The sequence below is a fragment of the Amblyomma mixtum genome, chromosome 1 (assembly GCF_055824585.1).
Source record: "Amblyomma mixtum isolate Tamu chromosome 1, ASM5582458v1, whole genome shotgun sequence".
Taxonomy (NCBI): Eukaryota; Metazoa; Arthropoda; class Arachnida; order Ixodida; family Ixodidae; genus Amblyomma; species Amblyomma mixtum.
In genome coordinates, this window is record NC_143012.1 from 14,586,182 (window position 1) to 14,611,098 (window position 24,917).

The 24,917-nt window shown below is 45.0% G+C and overlaps 1 long non-coding RNA gene across 1 annotated transcript in view; it reads left to right on the plus strand.

Moving 5' to 3' along the window:
* LOC149365526 (uncharacterized) overlaps positions 1-16,686 on the plus strand; it is a 40,016-nt gene extending 23,330 nt beyond the window's left edge. The window contains exons 2-3 of the long non-coding RNA XR_016282923.1: positions 10,890-10,924; positions 16,158-16,686. This is a non-coding gene — a long non-coding RNA (uncharacterized LOC149365526). The remainder of the gene's footprint in view (positions 1-10,889; positions 10,925-16,157) is intronic.
* Positions 16,687-24,917: the final 8,231 nt, after the last annotated feature.

A 24,917-nucleotide genomic window follows, 5' to 3' on the forward strand; every position in this document is an offset into this window, starting at 1 on the left:
GCGAGCACTGACGACCTGCGCACCGCCAGCGTCGGACGAACCCTCTTCTCCTCAAGTATGGTGCTCCGGGCGTCTTACTCCTCCCCTCCCCTTCCTTCCATTTCTAGGCCACTAAAAATATGGACCAAGGCGCTTCCGGCGCATTCTTTCGGAGTGGCTTCGTAGAACGGCCTCTGAAAACGGAGATGAAGGTTGAGGTTCGGTATGAATGCTTGCAGGGTCTGCCTCAGAGGAAATGCCATCTGTGTTAGCTCCTACCATGTTGAGAGGTAGTGCGAGGGCCCGACGGACAAGAAATAGAAGGAGACGAGGGCAGAGTTACAGTGGCAACTAAAAAAAAAATGGAAAGCAGTAGGCACAACATCGCAAGTTAATCGCTGTAACCTGGCTCATTTATAAGTGCTCAAAGACGGTGGTCGCTTCGTTTTGCGTCAAGGTGTAAACGTCATTCAGAAACCCAGTTGAGCAGGACGACGAAAAATTAAGTCAAAATAAGGCAGAAGCGTGCCAGACGTGTGCACTGCACCGTCGCCCACACAGCTGGCTCGCATATGAATGACGCCACACTAACGACCCTAATATACGTAAACTGAAAGAAATAAAAGCTGAAGGGGCGCTCGCAAAATGTGACACAATTTTCAGCGCTATCTATATGTGTATGTGTAACAGAAAATGTGGCATGAGAATGTGTTCGGAGGTTCAGCTGCAAGCATTATTGTGATCAACCGGTCACATGACCAACTGTCATCGGTCGTGTGACCTTGCACAGTAATGACGTCATTTCACGTATGGGGACGACGAGATCTCAAGGGAGGGTCAGACTGCGCAGCTGACATTGTACGAACAAAATTTTTGGGAGACGCTCAAGTTGTATTCGTGGTACGTGTGTGTTCGACTCCACTTAAAGAACCGCCGCGGTGGCTTAGTGGTTACGGCGCTCGGCTACTGGCCTGAAGGACGCGGGTTCGATCCCAGCCGCGGCGGCCGAATTTCGATGGAGGCGAAATTCTAGAGGCCCGTGTACTGTGCGATGTCAGTGCACGTTAAAGAACCCCAGGTGGTCGAAATTTCCGGAGCCCTACACTACGGCGTCCCTCATTGCCTGAGTCGCTTTGGGAAGTTAAACCCCAATAAACCAAACCAAACCAAACTCAAAGAGAAGCGGTTAAAGGGTTGAAAAGAGAGAGCGAGAGAGAAAAAAAAAGAATAGTTCATCAGGAAATTATACTTGGACAAAGCAGAGAGGAGCGGTGCGCCTCAAAGCGGCCATGACCCTGAGATTCAGGAATCCCATTATCCCATTATCCCATTATCAGATTATCCCATTTAGTTTCATGTTTTATTTCAAGGCACACTTCACCTACCAAGCACTTATTGCCTAATTAGTGTCAGCAAGCCGAGAAAATAATCCGACAGGTCTTGAGAAGAATACCCTTCCAACCCTCAACAGACGACTGAAAGGTGTGCACACGCCGGTGAAATCCGGAAATACTCGTAACCGTAGATCCCATAACTTCCATCCGTAAAGCAACGGCGCATGGGGCCAACGTCAACAGCAGCAGCATAATCGAGTCATGACGAGCGAAGCGAAGCCAGAGTAAACAAGGCGGTTTATATCCAGGCATCGCAAGCTGCCGCTTGTGCGTGAATCCGGCGGATTCGTCGTGACGTTGAACTCCAGCTGGGGTAAACAACAAACGCAGTAGAGCAGGCGAGACGCGCAAATACTCTGTCGGCGCCACGACCTCTCTTCACGGAGTGAACGACGAGACGAGGAAAGAAGAATTCTTGGCACGGGCCTCGGAATGAAAACAGGGAACGCGCGGCCCGACTCCATCAAGCGCTGCATACGAGGTCACGCCAGGCTTAGCATACGCGGCTAGGGAAGGCACGCGTCAGGGAAGGCACGCGCTCTCTGACGCGCCTTCTACGCGGAAGAAAGAGAACCGCATTTAAGGTGGCACGAGCAGGTGTTGAGCGAAGTGTCGTCTAGTATGTCCCAAATACAGGTAGAAGTGCTTGTATTAAGACACGGGCAGAAATAGGAAATGGGGTAGGGCGGCGGAGGGGGGGATACAGGCGTTTACAACTTTTTGTAAAAAGACACAGACGACACAACGCTTGTGTTTGCGTGTCGTATTTCTCGTGGTCTGTATCTGTTTGCGTTAAAACTTTTTGCAAGACCGATACGCACCAACTCGCGCAGAAAGAAGTTTTAATAAAATTAACCTACAACTTCATGGTCTTAAATACAGGCCGAAGCGCTGAAGTTAAAAATAGTCCAGACATCAGGGGGAAGAATATTGTGGGTGGGGGGTACGATGCTTACTACTCCGTGGTCTCAAATGCAGGCTTAAATGTACACGCCAAAAAGCTTTCTGAAATTGGAGAAGGAAGGGCTTACTCCGGGAACACATGAACAGCAGGGCGGTAAAATGAACTTTTCTGCTCCTCCCTTTATGAAAAGACTTGAGCACGCCCATGTTCGTCATTAAGAAGATTGCGGGATTACGGTAGCCGCAGCTGGCAGAGGGCAGGGTTAATTGGAGAGACATGGGAGAAGCCTTTGCCCTGCAATGGGCATAGTCAGGCTGATGATGATAGTGATTTTGGTCATGATGAAGTATATAGCCACGCGATTTTGGAATGGCGACGTCATCGAGAGGTTCGTTACGGCAGACATATGCTGCGAATACTGAGCCGTGGGTGAAAACAACGGTGTTCAAACACCGCGAATCTCCTCGATAGAGTCACCCCTGCGCGTAAAATGAGAGGGATTGGTCTTATCTATATTTCCACTCTACTTCTCCAGAACGCTCATTCACCAAGGTCTTTTCCCGCACTAAGTTTCTCCCTGGCCCGTCGTACTCGCTGCGTATCACGTAAGTCGCGAGGGTCTCCTCCGAGAGCAGCCTGCCGTATGATGTCCGCGTCCCACTGCACCCTCCGGTGTCTCTCTCCCGGGCCGCCCTTATTCGCGAGTCGTGGTCGGTGGGGCAGTATTTTTAGCGACTCACTGGCAGTGCGACGAGCGACGGCGTTCCAAAATAAAGCGCCAGACAATCGGAGAGTTGTAGGCGGGAATAGAGGGGATGGGGAGTGCTGTCGGGAGCCGAACATCGATGAACACGGCGAGACAGCAGCTGGAGCGGAACAGCGCGGTGAGATCCTCCGAAAGCAGGCGCGCGATGTGTTTGAAGCATATGCGAAGCCGCACTGCACCAGTAGGGTGTTCGTGTACAAAGGAGCCCACCAGGATGTCGTCGACGCGATGGAAAGGATCTGCTCAGGAGACAGTTTTAAACGCAATTCTGAATGCCTTTGCGAAAATTTATTTGAAGAACAAAATCTGCTACCGCGTTCGTTGTCCACGGCAGATCAGAGGCGAAAATGATGTCGAGGGACAATTTGTTTTCATTTTAAACGTTCCTGTTTGAAAATGTCAACAAAATAGTGGTAAAAAATCAATCAATTAATTAATTAATCAATCAATCAATCAATCAATCAACGCACGTAACGTGGTACAGGTCGAAGCAGCAAGGAAGGAATTATTTTATAAGCGCGAAGTAACCGATGCAAGCGAGGATCATATTCCTTTATTTTAGAGTAACTTTCGTGCAGACGCCTGATCACATTATTACCTTCACAAGTTTAGCGCGAATACCCTTTTGCAGTGCGATAATTTTTTGCTTTTATCATAGCTCTTGTCTATGCAATCAGTTGTGATGAAAGCTCGTAGCCTTAGCCATTTTTACCGTGAGCTACGCGGATAATAGCTCAGGGTATCAGTATTTTTTCGTTTACACCGGTACGCCGTGCGACATGAATCAAAGAAGTAGAAGTGTGCCTCGTTGGGTGAATCCAGCAGAATTCCATAATGTAGGCCATTGGCCATGTGCTCAAGTTGGGTAGACGACCAGTGTGGTAGCCCAAGCTGCGCAAGAGTCGGGCGCGCTGATTAAAGCCCTGGGCAGGCCTTCTAAAAGAACTGATTGGTTAAAAAAAAAAAAAAAAAAAACTTTGTTTGAACGTGCTGAGGTGAATATTGACATATGGAGATGATGAAAAGGGCTCAACATGTTTAGTTTAGCGCGCCACACAATCTCTTATCGTACCAAATTATTGCCAAAGAGTGTGCTGATCCTCTTGCCGCTCGTTGCCATTTGCACAGTGTTTGTGCTATCGCAGTTAGGACACTACAGAGTAGACCACTAAAATTTCAGCACACAAACATTTTTGCTTCGTAATACGAGACGTCCAGAAAAATGCCTCAGGCACACGGCCCCAAGGGGATACCAAAAATGTCAACAACGGCAGTGAAACCTCTTAATTCGGTCGGATGCGTAAAATACAACCGGCAGTGGTTCACATTAGCTACAAAAAATGCACTGAATTAGAAGAATGCCGAATATGCACATTTGATGTACTGTAACTAAAGGCGGGACAGCATGCTCACGCGATTTCAACGGGATTGCGACAAACCGCGCTCTTTTTCCACAAAATTAAAAAAAAAAAAGCTGAGTCGTGTTGTAATACCAGAGCACCCCACTATAAAAATGCAGGTCGCGAGTTATTTTTGCAAGATTAATTGCTGAACGTAATACATAGGTAGCGAGCCGGATAGGAATTGTGTTGGCCGTGTTTCGCTCTAGTCCCTGCCGACGCACATGAGGTCGGCGTTATTTCGGACTCCCCCTCAGGGCCGAGCCAACCGCGGGAGCACGACGCCCTAAATATAAGAGACAGCACTCGGGTTAGCGTGCTCCAGTCAGAGCGCCCTGCAGTGTGCGCCGTCCTCGGATGCCACTGTAGAGACCAAGACTAGCTCCCAGCCGCCAGCTATACGTACTATCGGACCGTAATCACGCGCGAAAATTCGCATGTGTTATTAGAGAGTTTTAGCGCACCATTTCTCAACCGTAAGCTATCTGCGCATGCACTGTAGGCGGCTTGCTGTAGCGGTACACGGTAACGATATTCTAAAATTCTCTATTCTTCAAGAACTTAGCTCGATATACGAGTGAGCCGCCCCGGTGACTCAGTGGCTTTGGAGTTAAGATGCTGAGCCAGCCGAAGGTCACGGGATGGAATCTCGTCCGAAGTTGGTTTCACACTGTATCTGAAAGTAACAAGGGGGGAAATATTGTTGGTTGTGTTCGCGTTTGATTCTATCGTAAGACTACAATTCTAAATAATGTGAAAACAGTTCACTCAAATGTATGACGGCGATTACTTTCCGGATATAAGTATACTTAATTTTTTTCATCAAGGAGTTTTTCCACGGACATAGACACCCTATAATCCCTTCGCAAGTGCGATGCAAATTAAACACAAATATTGTTATTGAATACAGGCGAAGTGCCTCACTAATGTTGCTTGCCACCTATACTTCGCTAATTTATAATCGAGCAACATTGCGCGGAACCCATAGACAGATGACGTCGATTAATTCAGGGGTCAGTCGAGACGTAGGAGGACTGCAATACATATTTACTCGTTTATTTCTTAATTTTGGCATTTCCTCATGGCGGAAACATTACAAAAGGGTGCTGTTATGAAAACGCAATAAGTGTAATGGCAACTCAGTTGGAAAAAAAAAAAAAAACGACAGAGACGACAGAGCCGCTCCCAATATACAGCAGAAATTTTTGACATCCTGTCGTTACGACAGATATTTCTGTAGTATTGAGAAGTTGTCTGTTGTTCCTACAGAACTGGCTCTGTCGTTACGACGGAGGTCACACATTACTACAGAAAGTCCTGTTGTTACTACAAGAATTTCTGTTGTGAGGTCCCAAAATACTACAGGAAGATCTGTTGTGACTAAAGGAAATTTTCTGTTGCGTTTTTGGATAGGGAAATAATGGTAACAAGAGAGAAATGCAGTATTTGATGATGCAAAAGTGCTCAACACAGTCGTAAACAATGCAAAAATATTAGGAATCGACACGAACCGTTCTCGCGTGTGCAATTCGTAACAGTTTCGAAGTTATGAGTGTCATAAGGCTGGTCGCGAGGTTCACCAGATTCATTTCGTTCATTACTACTGGTCCTGCTTCTTAATTTGCTGTTTCGTTTTTGCTCCGATACATCGTTCACGCCGGAACTTATCCTTGCTGTAAATGAAATTTTCTGTGCTGATATTCTATTGAGCAACTTCAGTGCTCATGGTAGAGTCGCCGAATGGAATGCGCTCATAGTAGCAACAACTACAACGTAGGAACATAAAACACCATAATGAGACATGTCTATAAATAAGGACGGCCATTACTAGCCCTGTTGGGAATTCGGGGCGTTGGGAAATGGGTCAGGTACCCCCAGGTGATATACCACCAAGGTATAAGCAGAACACCGAAACAACAGTACCACCAAAATGCCACCAACTGGTTCCTGACAATGCTCAACAAGACTTGGACAGTCATGACACCGATATGCCTTCTAATTTGAAGTGCCGTTTACCCAGCGACCATGCCATAAAAACCCACGGCATATGCTATGACGAAGTACGCATTCTGTGCGTGGAGTGCGTAAGAGCGGCACTTATAACATAATTTACTGATATATTAAGCTCATTTCTCAAAGAATGCTGCTACATTACACAATCGTGGAATTAAGAAACGTACATTTATATCAGCCCCATATCGCAACGAAACTGTCACTTTCAAGACCTAGGTCAGGCAACTCGTTGGTACAAAAACATTTTGGAGGTACTTAGGTGGGAGACGAAACAAATACAAACGACATAAAGTTGTCATAACAAGGTTCTAAGCTTTTCATAACGTATGTGCTTTTCTGCCACACTTCCTTTATTCCATCTTTCGTACTCATTTTCTCTAGCGCTGTCCGGACGTAAGTTTACGCTGAAGAAAAAAGGAAAAGCGAGAAAAACCTGTGAAATAGGGTTACCATTTAACTAGCTTGCCACGACCAAGAATTTCACAAGTCACTGGTTCCTTTCGTTTGCATCCAAGTGACAAAATGCATTCCGTCACATATGCGTCCCTACGAAGCGTGTATTTCTTAAAAGGGCACTGAGGAGAAATTCAAGGTGGCCTAAATCGATAGATTATGGAATTGTAATGATAAAGACGCTATTTTCATTGATAATTGAGCTTTTATAATCGAAAAAGTAAAAAAAAAAGAGTGAAATACATGTGGCGCCACCATTGTCCGATTTCGCAAGTAAACTGTGTGCGTCAACAAACTTTTTGGGACGCGGATCCGAGAGGCCACGCTACACAGCCATTCACTTGAAAACAGTGATCACGGAGACCTTTTCGAGTTTGGATCAAGAGGCGGGAATTTTAAAAATTTAATTTTCTCAGCAAAAAATGCGTCCTGCCGGACGAGCATACCCAGAAACACCCATAAAATCGGTTTTGAACTAACAATAAAATTTGAATGGAATTCTCCTCAGTGTCCATTTAAGGAAATAAGCACACCAAGCGCAGTGTTTAAACAGAGTTGAATAAAAAAATAAATACTAAAACCTGAACCATTTCTGCACCTTTTTCAGGGAGACAATTAATCGCTAAAGGGCTTAAGACACCACTCACGTGACTGCGGTGCTGTCCCAATGACGATGCCACTGTCAATGCCACATAACACGGGCATTTTGACAGTACACAGGTAAACGGCCTAACATTACCTCGCACTAACCGCATTCTACTGCGTGTTGGTTGCGACATTCGCAAGCACATAGAGAGTAGAAAATAAAAAACAAAACAAAATGACACAAAAGTAACAACACACCCTGCTTTTCCTGCTCACACTTACACGAGTTTAACACTTTATCCGTGCTTCATGGTAATCCACCTTAAACCACCGTGTTTCAAACACCCACTGTTCACATATCCCCCACAGTCGCCTACTACAACACTCGCCTTTACTAGTGACCCACATGCTGTTTCCCACTCGCGTATACAGTTACTAGGGAATTTTAGCATAGCGTTAACAAATACAACTGCTGCTTGCCGCAATCTGCGCATGCACAATAGGCGGCTTGCAATAGTGGTAGGAGATAGCGGCACACGGTAACGCTTTGCAAAAGCGCTCTACTCACAAGTGGTTCAGCGGTACTGCCAACTCTACAAAATTCTTTTGACTGCGCTTGTAACACTTATTACCAAGGTTCAAATGTCGTTCGCTGTTACATCAGTCACGCATGCTGGCTCCCAACAGGCGCCGTGTGACAGCTTCGTCTACTCGACGACCTGCTGCGGAGAAGCTTGTGTCGACTACTGCAAGTGAAGAAGCGTGCCGTAACTAATTTTTCTGATATGCCGACGCAACTGAACCTGAACCAAGCTGAACGTAGCGCCGCTGATAGTCTAGCGCTAACTATTTCTCAAAGGGAAGCTGAAGAACTTTGCAAGAAACTGAACGCCGGACAAGCCGGGAGAAGAAACTGCGACTGTCCAGCTGACGAGGACAATCTGGCAATGGCTGGCACCGTTTTATGATTGGCGTGGCGTCTGTTTCAGTCATTGCGCAGTGATTACATCGAAGCAGGCATCTCCGCCATTGGTGCGCGATAAAGCTCGCTGACCAATCAAAAACGATTTTTTTTTCCGCCGCGATGACGTCACGAGGAGGAGATTGGCGGCGGCCGTTCGCGAGATGCAGGAGCGGTCTTTTTCGAAGCATGACATCCCACAAGTGTGTTGTTCCATCCAAGTGGTGCCTTCACTCTGAGCTCCCACCTCCCACCACAGAAAAAGAAGGCTTTGAATTCAAAATTTAAGACCTACCTTCAGTTTCCCTTTTGACCTTTGTTGACACTTATCCAGCCATTGTTTCGGTTTCTCTGTCCGAATCATCGCATGGGTTTTTCTATACTGTGGTTTGAAATTTGACGTGTGGACATTCTTAACAACCTGAGTGATGTTTTTCATCTCTTCCGTCACCTCTTCCGCCCTGTCCAAAATGTTTTGAACAATGCCCGACCTTCGGCACATTGCCTAAATAATTCACTAAACGTTTCACTAAAAATAGTTGCTAAGACATAGTATCAGCGCTTATGCGGAATTTATAACTGCGGTACTCATCTCAAGGTAGAGTGGATGTAGATTACAAACGGCGAATCAATTACCATTACTTCCAATCATTCCCTCGTTTTCAACTACCTGCATATGCTCGTCATATTCAGGACGCCATGAAAAAAAAAAACAAGCAAAAAAGATTCCCGAAGAAGTAGGAAGGATGAGGCGGAGCACTGAGTGCCTGGCAATGAAATCGAGGGAATTTTTTTTCTTTCAAATTATGCGAATCATTAATCAACCGCTAAATTATGACGCCTTTTTGCACTGTTGCGATTATAAGTGCTTAATTGCTCCTTAGGATTCATAGTTTGTCAATTTTACTTCACGTAATGGCCTAGAGGGAAAAGTGGCGCTGTGATAGTTCATCTACCATAGAGCGGAGCAGGAATGCCGGGAAGATGAGGTTTCGTATTAGGCTCGGCTATTGTTGGCTATGAAACGTTGACTCAGCCGTATTAAGACCTTCTTCCAGGCAAACATAAAAGAAATGCTGTAAAATTTTGGATACCAGCCTAACACTTGCGTTAAATTTACCGAAGTGAAAAACTCAGTATTGAAATAGTTCTATCGGCGTGCAGGAGAGCATCGCACCGCAGCTACCGGTTCAGAGGCAGAATACACGTTATCGGCCCAAAACTAGCCAAGCAAAGTACGAAACCTCACCTTCCCGGCATTCCGACGGTGGATAAAAGTGTTAAGAAACTCGCGTAGACGGTGGCGCCACCTTTCCCTCAAGGTAATATTAAGAAACTCTATGCTAGGATCCGCTGCTAGCAAATCGAGCGAGATTTAAAATGCACCTGTCCGCATGGTTGGATAGGTGGATTGTCGATTACGGTATTGTCGAGGACCTAAAAGCCGAATACATATATGGTGCACGAGGGATGTTGAGTAAACGTTTACTTTTTACTGCTCGGACTTTCGAGTCATCGCACTTCTGGCAGATAGGCTTTGAAGGGACACTGAAGACAAATTGAAGTTGACCTGTACCGATAGAATACCGAACTCTATCACAAAGGCACTACTTTCACTGAAAAAAGAGCTTTTATATGCTAGGAAAGGTTAAAAAAATTAAACGCAGGTGTCGCCACCACTGCCATTTTAGAATGCAGTCTCGGGTGCGTTTGGATAGATTTTTCCACGCGGATCCCCGAGGCGAAGCAACACCTATATTCAGTTCCAAACGATGATTAGGAAATACTTTTTGGTGAGTACATCGAGAGTTTGAATCGAATAAAAGTATTCAATTCATTTTCCTGGTCAATAAAGGAGTTTTTTTTCTTGCCGGGCAAACGTCATCCTAGCCAGAAAGAACTGCAGAATCGGCTACAGAAATAACCATAGCATCGATGTAACTTTTCTCAGTGTCCATTTAAAATACGAGGCTATATGGCTCCCGCAAAATGACGAATTAATGAAGTCTGTCTGAAGGCTTCAGGATCAAATACTGGCGGCACGCCCTCGTGCAACACCGCTTAATTTGGCTTTAGCATAGATAAGAGATAAGGGCGCCGCTCGACAGAGATCGGGACTAATCGTTCCCTCAAAACAGGGATGTGAGCAAAGTTTTGCAGCGCAACTGAGGTCTACTGCTTAACTCGCAGATTGGGAGTCTTCGGAAAGCGTCTTGCAGCAATGTAATGCAAGCTATATTGCTGAGGAGTATAGATGGAGCCAGTACCGCGACGAGGTCAAAAGCACCGTGCCTCTTTTAGCCTAAGTTAACTCACCGTGCTATTTGCCAAGCCGCACAATAAATTTTATGGCGAGGGCTCTCAGCCAGAACTTCTAATTTCCTCGTGGAACGCAGTAACTAACGAATCTCTTCTTTTCCCGTTCCTTCCGCAGATGTGAACAAGCGGGCCACACGGATTCACAAGCAGGTAAGAACAGAACGCCCTTGGTACCAGCACAAAACATTTCATAAGCCTGCAGTACAAGCAGAGACGCCACCGGTTTATGTCCTTACTAGAGATGTGAAGGCCTGAAAAATAAACGCTGCAATTTTTGAAAAAAAAAAAAAACGTTTTTTTTTTCGTTTTTTTTCTTCAGACGAGAAAAAATGGAAAGAAACATCGAAAATTTCAGAATGCAATTTCAAGGTTCTATGATTTCTTGCTTTCAGTTTAGGTTTTTGTTTTTGCTTTGAAAACCATAACAGTTTGCATCGTTGAACGATTGGAGACCAGTCGTCATCGCCGGTGCCATTTAGTGCTTTTAAAACGTTCGTGCTGCGAGTACGCGGGTGGGAGGCCAGGTCACACATAAGATACAGGCTTGACTTAAGAACACACTAATACTTATAGATCAGTTTTCATGTTCCCTTTGTCGGTGCAATAGAACAAGAAGTTCGTTCCACAAATACGATATTTATATATCCATATTCGCCTGGAGTGCAAATCGTTATTTATCTTCATTTCACAATATGACATCTACAACTGCATATTCGACTGAACTTCGGAGCATTATTATTAATCGTTGTGCTGTAGCAAATAAATCTGTTTTTAGCACATTTTGCAAAATTTCGAATTTTTCATGAGAAAAACCCCGAAAAGAATGTTTTTTTTCATGCCATTCAAAACTTCTTGAAATTTTACATCTCTAGTCCTTACACCATGTAATCATTTCCCCGCAGTTCGTTCGCAGCGAAAAGCAGTTCTATTTTTAAAATTTCGTATTTCGCGCCTCACCGATATTTTGGAAAATTGACGTTAACGTGACGTCACTAAATCTGGCACCTTCAGTCCTTCAGTGGGCCGCTCGCATGTGTACGGCATTAAATTCTGTGCATTTTTCGACACAGTTCATGCTTTTTCACAGTTGCCCGCCATTAAGTATGTTGCCTTATCAACGTTGTGGGCGTTTTATTTTTAATTTTCTAAAATAATTACGCGCAAATAATGAACCCAAAATACGATGGCCGCGGCTGGCACAACACGGGAAAGTCAGCGGAGATTCGGCTGATTATGATAAATCAACTTATTCGTTTCAAAATCGTCGTCACTGGTCTCGACCGACACGCAAAACGAGCGCGGGTACTGGACACTAAAAGGAAAAATTGGCAGCGGTTTAGCTCTGGTTAAACCTGGAGGATTGCGAAAGCAACGAGGAGAGAGAGAGAGAGGCGATGGAGAGCGCGCGGCAGCGGCGGCGGCCCCGGCACGCTAGCTATGCGCCGCTACTGCGCATGCGGCGGCCGCGCGCTAGCTGTACGCCATGTGACGTCACTGCTCCTCGTGCATGCGCAGTATAGCCTTCCCTCGGCTCCGCGAAATGGCTCGGCGACTAGCGTAGTGTTGCTTTCGCAATTATATCAGACAAAGTAAGTGGGGTAGATTATTACTCGGAAACACTACCGACGTTTTTTTTCTGTGCGTAAAGGCGGCTGCGTTGCTGAGAAAATCGCGAATGAATGTTCCCTAAATCCTTCCAGATTCAAACGACCTGGGGAAAAAAAGCGTAGCTACGTCATTTCTATGACGCATTTGCAATGGAACTCTCCGACCAATCAGAGGCACCCTCTGATCTTTATATGATGGCTGGATGCCGCATTCCGAGGCGAGCGCGAGTGAAGCCACCAGAATTTAGAAGGCTTGTTCCGGAAGTCGGGTGTGTGCTGTGTATATAAATGCAAGAAGTCGTTGTTTTTCGTCCTTTCGTTCGTATTTTTGTGTTGTTCTCGCGTGATATCTGCTCTTATATCAAAGGAATAAGCAAGCTGAAATGACAGTATCGTTTGGAGAACCCTGTAATTTCAGAGAAACCGAGGAAAACGGACATGCAGGTTTCACCCTCCCGCGGTGAAGGCGTGCGTACATCTGGTTCTTGTCTTCCTAACGTAAAGGGGAAGAGTGGAAACACGATTAGGCTAAGGTCATATTTAATCCGAATTTTCGCGTAGCAGGGAAAAGTCGAACGATCACTGAAATCCCGACGCTCGCCCCTCGAAGAGCCAGTTTCAGTTTCGAGTCGCAGGCAGCCGATGTTTCGTCTCGTAAATCACGGGTGATGTTGATCGCTTTAAGACGTCTATTACCGCTTTTAACCCAACTTTATAGTACAGCCACGTTTGTACAACTGCACCTACAAGAAGCACGCAAAACAAAATTTTCGGGCTAGTCGTTGGCATATATAAAGATGCACAGCGCGCGAGCGACTAACGAGATGGACGAATGCTACAGCGCGTGCCTTTTTCGATGTGGAAGAGGAACGGATGGCAAGCGCGATTAGAAGTCAACTGCACCAAGCATCACGAATAAAAGCACATTCAAGCATAATTTAGCACAATACGAGACAGTACTTGATACATCCCGTTGCAAAAAACAGTACCGTACCTTTTGGAAGTGCTGATGTGAACACCGCCGACACCTAACCAGGTAGTAGCCGCGCCCTCGCTCTGGTCCGACAGAAACATAATTCGGTAAAGTGGTCCCTGCAAAGTCGACTGCCTGGTTCAAATGTCCACCTATTCTTTCTTAAATTTATCCTCAATTGATGGTATAACTTGCGCTTAGAGAGCGCGACGCTAGCGCAACGAAACGAAACGACACAGAGCAGAGCTGAGCAAGGCTCCGCACGTACGTCTTGCGTGTAGCGACGTCCTGTCGTCTGCTACTATCGTCCCATAGTAATGCAAAAGGTCTTCACTTTAAAACGCTTTCCTGAAGACTTTGCAGGTCTTTTCATGCAGGTGACGGCGTAACAGGTGGGCATTATTGTGAAAAAAGACGAGAACGACGAAAAGACGAGATACCAAGGTGAAAACCGAAACTGAAAAACACTGATATGCCTCATTTCGTGTAACGCCAAAAGCTGACTTCCGGGAACGTCTACTTCCGGTGGCTTCACTTTCGGGCGCTCGATGAGCCATCCAGTTCACTAGTAGAGATCACTGGTGGCGCTATTTTCAAAGAAAGTAAACTCTGCTTCTGGCCGAACTAGCCCACCGACCGAGACGGCCGTCACGGCGGCAACTGCAGGCGGCCTGCACTCGCATGCAAGTAGCCGATTCGATGTCTGAAGCTTGCTGAAATGAGTACAAAAAAAAAAAAAATGAAATGAGTACGAGCCCAACAGGGCGTGAATGTCGCCGAGAGCTTGCGATAATTCGCTAAGCCCAATGGCCGCACGTAGCCCAAGCGCACAGATTTTGAGGCGAAAGATTCGGCGCTCGTGCTTGCGTTCAGGCCGTGAGTGGAGTCGAGCGGAGACCCAGGGGTTCACCAGCCCTACCACCTTTCATGAGACACTTCGTATCGGCTAGCACGCTGCACGGCTTTCCTCGTGTTCGGACACAATTGCCGACTAACGGCAAATTGCGTTACCCCAGAAAGCACGTAAACAAATCACCATGCAGCCGCAGCTGTACGAATGCGCGCGTGGCGGTGCTACGTGTACTTAGGTTTAACGCAATTTTCTGGCATGCCTGGGCTTTGGTTTCGGTAAAAATTCCACTAAGCGTCACTTGGTTAAGATACGACACCAATCTCGAAGAAAAAATTGCTTATTTGACGAAGGAACGTTTTTTTTTACTGTTTTGAATTTTTAAGCATGCAAAATGCCATTTTTGATGAAAATAGGCATCTCAAGAGCTGCCATAAATTTCAGTAAGCGTCACTTGGTTAAGGTAGAACCCAATATCGAAGAAAAAATTGCTTATTTGACGAAGAAACGTTTTTTTTAAGCATGCAAAATTCCATTTTTGAAGAAAATAGGCATCTCAAGAGTTGCCATACCTGAAGTTTGCCAAGCCCCAATATGGTGGCTAGATAACCCCGTTTTGGTGAAATCTCCACAGTCATCACTCCCGACAGGTAACCGGTCTATTGATTATATCAATTTAATGAGACAAACATTTAAATATGTGGCCATCCATTGTGTGCTGCTTTTATATCAGAGTCCGTCTTTTGTGATTGAGTTAATTGATGGAATTCTACTGAGAGTTTGCTTGTAAATTTTAACCCGCTGCTGTGGCTCAATGGTTAGAGTGCTCAGCTACTGAATTGGGGGACCCAAGTTCAATCCCAGTCGTTCCGTGGGATGTCACCGCACGTGAAGGAACCCCAGATGCTCTAAATTAATCTGGAGCACTAAAAAGTCTCTCATAGTCCAAGTGTTGCTTAGGGACGTTAAACCCTACAGTTTACCTTCGAGTTTATCATTTAATCACACAACATGGTTCCAGCGAATGAAAACATATGCTTCTGTACCTCACGCATTTGTGGACTGCTTGCAGTTGCCGTGACAGTCATCAGTAAGCGAAAAATTTTAAATACCAGAAATTGTGTATAACCAACATTTTTTTTTCTGTTTTGTTAAGAAGGGAACAACTTTTAAACATATGCAACTACAGTTTCCAATGGCAGCTAGAGGCCTTGCATGATCACTGCCTCAAATACTGCGTGCATAAGTGCTGCGACCTCAGAGGTCATAATTTTAGCCAACTTCATGCGGAAGATTGATAAGCGTCCTGCAGTGCTTTGCTGTCAGGCCAAGTACGGTTGCTCGCATTTCAAGTAGTTATGCCTAGGTGCCTCTTTTCAACTAAGATGAAACATTTCTTAGGTTTCCCGCAACCATATTTAACGACAGTGTATTTACATTTCCATACTTTTCAGGGTGTGTGTTTTATTAATATGGTCAGCTCGGTGCAGCAAGGTGGTGTTGTACAGGCTATGTTTTCAAAACAAACTTTTAAAGCAAAAGCTTTACTACTTGCACTTTCAAGCCTTTGCCGTTAAGCGGTGGTGCCACCATTGACCTTTCGCATGACCTCTGTGTGACGTCACGCCGAAGAGCTGGGCGACCATCTCGCCCCGTCTGCGAGTAGTGGACATTAGATTGGATTAGATTACATTATAATAGATTACATTAGATTAGATTAGATTGCACTGGATTGTATAACCGATGCATCACCACAAGCCTAACCACAAGCACCACCACCAGCTACACTACCAGCTGAACCATGGCGTAGGTACGGATATTGCTTTTGCAATTACCGGGCTTAACCAAGCTAAGCCACAGCGAATTTTTTTGTAACAACCCACCTTACGAGAGCACAAGGCACTTGCAGTGCACAACTAAAACTCACTATGAACTATGATTTCCATTCTACAGTGACCATCCGCTGCGGGCTTTGACGGCTGACAACAAGCTGCATCTCCAATGCACTGACAATGAAGCGAGCTTCATCAAGAAGGGAGCATCGAACATCACATCCTTGCAAATTCCACACGAAGATGGCCAGACGTGCCTGCCCAACATAAAACCAACGAATGCATCGACAAACACCCGGAAAATTGTCCCGAAACATCAATTGGTACAGCAACACGTTACCAGCTAATCAACGGCCACAAAGAAAGCAGCACATCCATGTACATACGAAGTATCTGCCTTAAGCCTTCCAGTAATGTTTTGCAAATAGAGCTTGAAGCGACTGCCAACTGTGCAACATGTTTTCACGGCAGACTCATTTAGGACGCTACTTTAAGGCATTCTTGTTCTTGGAGGTCATCAACGTATATGTAATATGCCGCATCTATCATGCTTTAGGTGAAAATGCTTAGAGCTATCATGCCGTCCAGAAGGGTTTGTGTAGTACATCACGACAGCAAAAAGGTGAAATAAAATATGTGTCAACTGCAAATGTGTGCACAAGTCATTCCTGCTGAGAAAACCTTTGCTAGCAGCAAAGTATAACACGTTCAGCCGTCGCCATCCGTCGCCGTCGCCATCCAGCAGCAGTCAAGCAAATAAAAGACTGAAGGTAAGGCCTTAACTTTCTACAGTGGAAAGCTTCAGATTCCTCGAACTGAGAACAAACAATCCTCAAAATTCCGCGAGACATATCAAAGTACGCTTCAGAACACACCTCGCATTATATTCGGAACCAAGGAATGAGTACAGCGCTTTTTCTTTTTGGCTTTTCAAGGTAGCTAAAGCGACCTTTGCCACAAGGCTTGAGAATCGCTATGAGAAGCCACATTTTGACGACCTTGGGGCAAAGCATGCGGCATGCAGGAGCAGAGAAGGTGGCAATGAAAATATGAAGAAGGTGTTTCTGGTTGCTGAGAAACAGGAGGACTAAAAGGGTTGACTGAAGTAGGAAAAGCAAATAAAGGCAAATGGGTGTACGACTAAGAAGCTCAAAACATCCTAGTAGTGGAAGCATGGCAGCTGTTTCTGCTTGGAAGACTCATGCATTAAAGTACTGACGCGTTGTGTTGGGTTTAATGGCGCTTAAGCAGCTAAGGCTATCATGTGCCAAGGTCAAGGTATAGAAAATTGTTTTGAATAGGATTTTATATAAAAGTGCAAATCAACGGTGATGTAAAGGGCCTAAAAAAATATTTCGTGCTGCCTAGTAAAGATAAAAGAAAGAAATTTAGGAATGACTTATGACAAAAGCTTTAAAGAAGGCCAGGTAACCTAGGTAGCCATCCTTGGCTGGGCAAGGACCTTGAGGTTCCTAACCAATGAGAGAGAGATTTAAGCCATATTATCAGGAATGAGAAAGTGGCCGAGTTGTTTCAAAAGCAAGTGAGGTGCTGAGTTTAAATTTATAGTTTCTCAAGAAAACCAGCTTCTCTAAAAAAGCTAAAAATATAAGGTATCTCAACAATTGCATTATCACCCAAGAGGAGCAATGGATGAAAAGGAATATGTTCATTATAAAACTCAATGATGTACTTTTTTCTTAGTTTTTCCAGTTTTGAGCATGACAGTAAAATATGGGTTAATGTGAGCTCGTCCACATCTTTCACAAAAAGGTTTGTCTTGTTTCGTCATTACGAACTTATGCGTCAGCTGTGTGTCTGTCCTATGCAGAGACGACATAAAATTACCTCCATAAAACGTTCCTGGTGCATACAGGTCTACCATTTCCCGATGACAGGCTTTACAAAATGCAGCTTGTTTTTTTTTTTTTCATTATCCCAAGCTGTCTGTCATTTAGCCTTCAAATTACTATGTATTAATTTTATGCAGTCTCTAGGCAGTAAGCTAACTTTTTTGATTTCATGACTGTGAGCTTGTGCAGCACATAAGCTAGCTCTTTCATTTCTATTTATTCCAACATGGCTCGGCACCAAGCAGAGTATTTCCATATGCCCCTGTGTTGCGATTTTTTTTGTGTTTTATGCTTCCTACTGATGGTTCGGCTGCATTTCTGGAATGTAAAGCAGTGAGCAGGCTGAGTGAATCTGTGTAGATGACGCTGTTTTCAATACTGTTACTTATTATTCTACTAACAGCTACACAGACAGCATCACATTCGGCAGTAAAAATGGACGCACAGTTTGGCAGCCTTACTATTTTTTGCCACTCTCCTTATACTACCGCGCTTCCGACATAATCTGCTCTTTTTGAGCCGTCAGTTTAAAATTCTGCGTAGGAAACATTTTCCCTGCAGTGTCAAGTATTCCTGTAGTATGTGTTCGCGTGGTGTTTGTTTTTTCCGAAAGCGTGTTAATGTAAAGTCACATACAGCGGGAAGGTGTACCATAGAGTCAGTGGGTTGTGTCCTGAGGTGACATCAGGAAGGGTATCCAGTATTCCTAAACTTTAGCAACTATCCTCGAAGCGGAGAAGCAGAGGTCTGATTGACTGGGGTTTGTTGTTGAACAGCGTTCTGAAGGTGCACTTTGTAACTATGGAATAACAGAGGTGTCTCGGCAGGGAACAGATTTTCAGGACATATGTGCATCATTCTGTCTGTAAGGAAGAGTTCATTGGTTTCGACAGAGACTATTTATGGGGGATGTTCTGTATGCACCAGTTGAGAGACTTAAACCAAAGATACATAATGGGTCCAGCCGCTTTAGATATGATGGCCTCGCAGACCCATACACAATACATCCATAGTTAAGGGTAGAGTGCACTACAGAACGGTAGATTTGTTAAAGACATGTTCTTTTACAAATCTTCTGCAAAATCTTTTGTTCTTTTGAAAAAGATCTAGGCTCATTTCCTGTAGGCATAAAGCCACAAAGGAAAGTATGTCTAAAAGCTCTTCTACATCACTGCAGTTATTGAAAAGTCCATGACAGTTCCACTGTATAAGGAATGCCATTTTCTTTTTTTTTTTTTTTATGTACGAGAAGCAGGAATCTAGGTTCCTGGTATAGGGGGACCCGTTATTTGGGTCCTTCCTTTCTTTTGATGGTCGAGTGAGCTGTGCCGCCCATGCAGGATGGGTGTGATGGATGATACATCCATCGCCTTGGTGGATGAACGAGGTCCGCAGGGTTGCCACACGTGCACGAACTTCAGACCTCCTCAGAGAGGGAGTGGCCTGATTGTACGCAGACTAACGGAACGGCGAGACCTTTTTGGAGGATGATGAGACAGGAGAGTTGTGAGAAAGAAGATAGGAACGTAAAAAGATGGGGGGGAGGACAGGAAAAGGCAACTGCCAATTTCCCCCGGTCGAGTCAGGCCAGAGGTGCCGTCTACAGGAAGCTGGGGCCAAAGTGGTGTATTGCCTCCGCCGAGGGGCTCTAAAGGCCCGTTCACACTTCCCCAAAAATCCGGCGAGCGAAGCGGATTCGGCCGCTTTTGACGCCGAGCGACGCGGCGAGGACGATCGGGCTGGACCCATTTCCGCCGCGTGGCGACAAACATGGCGGCGCACTTCGAAGCCGGACCCCCCACTTCGGATTGAATTCTCGTTGTTGCTGCTCTTTTCGGCGCGTTCACCGGCCAGAAATGCGGCACAGGTCTTTCGCTTCCTCTCACCTCGCCTCCAAGAAAACGTAAAAGTGATAAATTTGCTTTCTTTTTTTATTCAGAGTGACGATTCCGCCGCTTCTAAGCTTAACAGCAGAGTCGGTTTGTTGACAGCAATAGTTCCCGCCCTGACAACCAGATGGCGCCACTACACGCTGAGTTTATTTTTGCGTCTGCGCTAGCATACGCTGAACTAAAAGTGAGAATGTGCCTGCGTTTAACGTACGTAAGCATGCATACGCTTATGGTACGTAGACAGCGTAAATTTATGCTCTTTTCAAACTACATCTGTGTATGCCGCTAGCACCGACGTGGTGTGGAAAAGCGAGAAACAGCAGCGGCGCGGCGGATCCGCCTCGCTCGCGCGTTAACAAGTGAGAACAGGTCCTTGTTTTTGCTGTGTGAATGGGCCTTAAGGGTCCAAACACTCGGCATCAATAAGGTGGACTGGTGAGCTAGTTGGTTCATGATCGTATAACTGAGCAGCAGAAAGTGAACAAGCAGCATTGTCCTCGTCTACATGTTTCTTTAACGTCGTTGTTCACTTTCTGCTGCTCAGTTATACAGCTCGGCATCAGCTCAACCACCAGGAACCCCTTCTCTTTGGACACAGCTAAGTGCGGGTGCTCACTGCTCACCATCATCCCCCTGCGGGGATCTCCCTGCGGATGCTCGGGAACCCGTGGTGTCGCAACTCACCAACATCTGCATGCAGCAGATGCCCCTGCGGGGCTATTGGAAATGTGGCTTCGTCAGATTGTAGCACACATATGAAGTGCTGCCCTTAAATAATGCTAACTTGCCCACTGCTTCCATATTCTAGCATGCAGTTTGCATTTCCAGTGGTGCTCCAGCCATTTCAAGTTCTGGAGCAATTTTTGGAGCAGAAAAATATCCATCCTGGAGCACATTTGTATCAGAACGATAACCCTGGAGCAACATGGGAACAGCATGAACGGAATAAAGGAGTCACAAAGAGTTTGTTCCTAACGAGATGAGGTTCAGCCATGCGTAGCTAGGAAAAAAACAACCACAAAAACAGAGAAAAGATTTCATTAATGCTCACACTGCCTTGCACGCAAGTTCAACCAAGCGTGCAGAGAAGACGTTTACTAAAATCTTTCTTTTTTCATGTTGGCTCTACAGTTAAACGTGGTCATAACGAAATTTTTGAAAAGGCTGAGATTTTTCTTTACATCCAGGTTTCTGTTACATGTAGGTTTCGTGAAGTGAATCAAAAGGACACTGCAGAACAGGAACCGAAATAAGAAATAAAAGTAGGTGCAATCACCTTAACAACATTTACACAAAGCAGTGTTACTTGAAAATCATAAACGTGGAGAAACTTTTTGCGATCACACTGATAGTGTGACTGCAGCAGCAGCTGCCGCCACCTCCACCGCGACCCACGCAAGGCGGGGGCACCGCCACCGAGCTGGAGAGGAACGCGTGCGGCCGTGCCGCTGCCGTAGACCAACCGCGGAGGTTCTTCCTCACTGCTCCCTCGCTGTAGCCCCAGGAAACGGACTCCTCACCTTGCGTCGCCGGCGATCTCCGCCGTCCCCGCTCCTGACACGCCAAAGTTATCGGCACCAGAATCACGCGAGCAACCACGCGGCAGTTGCCGCGCACTGCTCGTGTCTTTTCTTTTTTGCTATGCCCTATCATTTTCCATTGCTTTTGAGCATGAACAATTGTAACGCCACGTGGCATGACGTTCCAAAAGAGAAAGAGCCGGAGATGCGTCAACGGCGCTGGAGCACGGCGCGTTGTGCCAACTGCAGCGGCTCGATGCGATCGGCATTCCTCTTATGTCAGTTAGTGCTTTCTCGTCACGGAACTTTCGCGTGGTTCTAACAAATTTTGAGTGGCTCAGCACTAACAGATAGAGGGCGTAGCCAGTCCGTTACATCAAGGTCAGCTCCCGCAACACCTTTACTACATGAAGGTACACCTTTACTACACGCTTCAATGGGGGCGGCGATGGTCTTTATGACTAGGCTTCACCGGACGCTCCCTGCTCAGTTTTTTTCCCTACGGGAGCCGGCTTCAAAAAATGTGAAGTAACAGCCTCTCCTGAGTTCTTTCCTTCCTCCATAAAAACTGGCTGCTAAATTCTACCACAAGGCAGCCCACCAACGCCCTAGATTGCCAACTGCGAAAACGTTTTAGTAGGCTGTCAACCAAAATCCTGAATGGCTCTAAGTATAGTTGCTTTCCCGCGACTGTGTCTTCTTTTTGGAGCAGCTAAGGCGCAATATTGATCAATTTGCCACTTTTGGAGCAGACTGGTGCAGCAAAATGTAAATGTATCAAAATGGAGCAAATGGAGCAGCTGGAGCACCACTGCATTTCTTTTTTTCAGGGGTCCTCAGGTATTGTTCGCCTGACTAGTTTGAGACTGCAATATAATCATAATAATATTTCTTTTAAAACTCTTCCGAGCACTCAAACTCCCTCCTCGCGTTATATTCGTGCAAATAAGGTAAAAGAGTCACTTTTCTGTCACACTTTCGTTCCTATTCATGCCTGAAACAACAGTAACATCAAAAAGAGAATGTGGCTGTTAATACACAATTCCGCAAAAATGCTTAAACCCGCATTTTCACAGATTCACAGGAATCTAAGAGCCTTAGTCATTACCCGAAAATTCATGTACTACTCCTGGGTACGCATGTACAGTCTTTGTCAAAAGTAACCAGGCTCCATGGTTTGCTTCCCATTCGTATAACAAAGCCCTCACAGCTTCCTCAAAGATCAAAAAGTTATTTGAAGGTAAGGATAGGGGTTCTTCTTACCATACAGAGATTTAGAGCTTGAGGGCTGGCATAATAGCTTTAATATACAACTGAGAAGAAAAACGTGCAGCCTGGTTACTTGTGACGAAGACTGTACCTAGGGTAGTAATGCTATATTCTTTTACTACCTGCCACCATGGCCACAGTCTTGAACGTAACATCTCACAGGACAGCATCTCATAAAAAAGGCTCGCACACGAGTCACTTTATTGATTCACGCCTTTGTGCATGCAAATTCATGTACACACATGAACATACAACAGCAACTGTTCAAACATGCACTAAATATATGCGATTACCACAATGCTCCCCCACAGCACCTTTGCATTTATAGTTTCCCCGATTTCCACCCAGAGGTGTGAGGAAACGCTCTGTATATATTATGTACACTGAACCTCCCACGTACACATTTACAGTAATGTTCCAGCATGAAATGGAAACCTACATGCCAAAGTTGCTGTGAATGTTGAAGGAAAAGAAAAAACTGTTAGATTTGTCACAAAGTAAAGCCCACCTTAAAACACAAACAGGAATGGGGTGGGGGGGGAGGCGGTGAGGAAGACGAGAAAGCACACTTAAAATAAAACAAAGGAAACACTTTTGTAAAGCTCTGTCTTAACATACGACATGCAACCCAGTCTCATAAGAGATGGCTTTGGCTGGAAAGAGCGAGCAATGATAATTTTGATGCTTTTCTGTCAACACAGGCTCACTGAACTCGAAAAAGCTAAAACATCTACGAACAACAAAGGAAATTGGAATTTTTCGCAGGTGACATGGAGTCTCTTCCGACTCTTGCCAACCGTGGGAGAGCTCATCTGGGAGTCTAAAATAGAACCAATAAATAAAAACACACTTTGGACAGGCCACAAAGAATCTGAACCCAAACATAAATAGGTAAAGTGCTATTAGTACTTAGACAATAAGTGTCCATTTTTTTTCTTGAAGTTTCCAATTTGTAACAGGGCAGTTCAATTCTAAATTAAAAAAGTGATATGCACTGTGGCACACATACTGTTTTGTTCAAAATTACTGAAGGCTAGCACCAGTCTCCGATTATTCTTATATTAGGCTTAGGTTTACTTGCAACAGCTAGTATGCTAAGTAGGTCATTGCACTCAGGCATAGAGAGGCAATCAGAGTGCTCAAAGCAGTCAGGTTGAAAATAATCCTTGCATACCCCTGTTTCTTTTGCTATGCTACTCAGCTTGTCACAATGATTAGCTTCAAGTTTAATTTTTTTGGCACACGAAATGTTCTTCAAGGACGTGGTGAGAGAATGAACATTTCCTACGCAGGCAAGAAATGAATAACTTGCACAACAGTCTTCAGAACTGTGCAGTGGTACTAGGTGCCCGGAAGTCTATCTTGACGATCCATACTGTAATATTAGATGCTTTAAATATCTCGTCACAGAGCACTGGCACACATCATTGCCATTCAATAATTTCACACGTCAACCCTATAAATCTGTACAACTGCCATTCTACATTTGGTGATATTGATTCACGCCATCTCCTAGTGCCGTACACTATCCGATACTTGTACTGCACCCAAAAGAGATCTAGAAACAGAGGCCTACATTGAGGCTTCACTAACAATAGTTCTGCAGTGTTAAGTGATCAAGTGAAGGTTCTGTGGAGCGACTACAACTTGCCACCAGTGCCATGTGTGGTCACACTGTTCCGATGTAAATGACATTGGTGACACTCTAACGCTGCACATATGGAACATCCAGTTCACATCCGACCTTGCAGGAAAAAGAACTGAACAATGTTCGTCACTACAGCCAGTTCTTCACAACAGTGCTCTTAAGGGGGGACATGGGTCTTAGATCATTTTTTTTTTATTTACAGACGAAATGCAATGAAACTGCACAGACTTATTCAGTTTTTTCTGCTGATTTCAAATGTGCAATTTGTTTATTTCTAGGCCAATTAGTTCCTTAGATATTATATATATCATGCCATTGTCTGCTGAAACAATAGAAAAGAAATGGGCCACCAGAAATTTAATTTTAATGTGTGGCTAGATACTACAATGTGTGAGGAATGCAACGCTGGAAGCAGTTTTCAGTTTTTTGTCCGTGTGGACAAATGGGCTTAATAGTTAGTTTCATGGGTGTCATGTTTTCTGGCACTGTATGTCTGGTCAACTCACTTGAGAACTAACTATTAAGCCCATTTGTCCACACGGACAAAAAACTGAAAACTGCTTCCAGCGTTGCATTCCTCACCCACACATTAAAATTAAATTTCTGGTGGCCCATTTCTTTTCTATTGTTTCAGCAGACAATGGCATGATATATATTAATATCTAAGGAACTAATTGGTCTAGAACTAAACAAATTGCA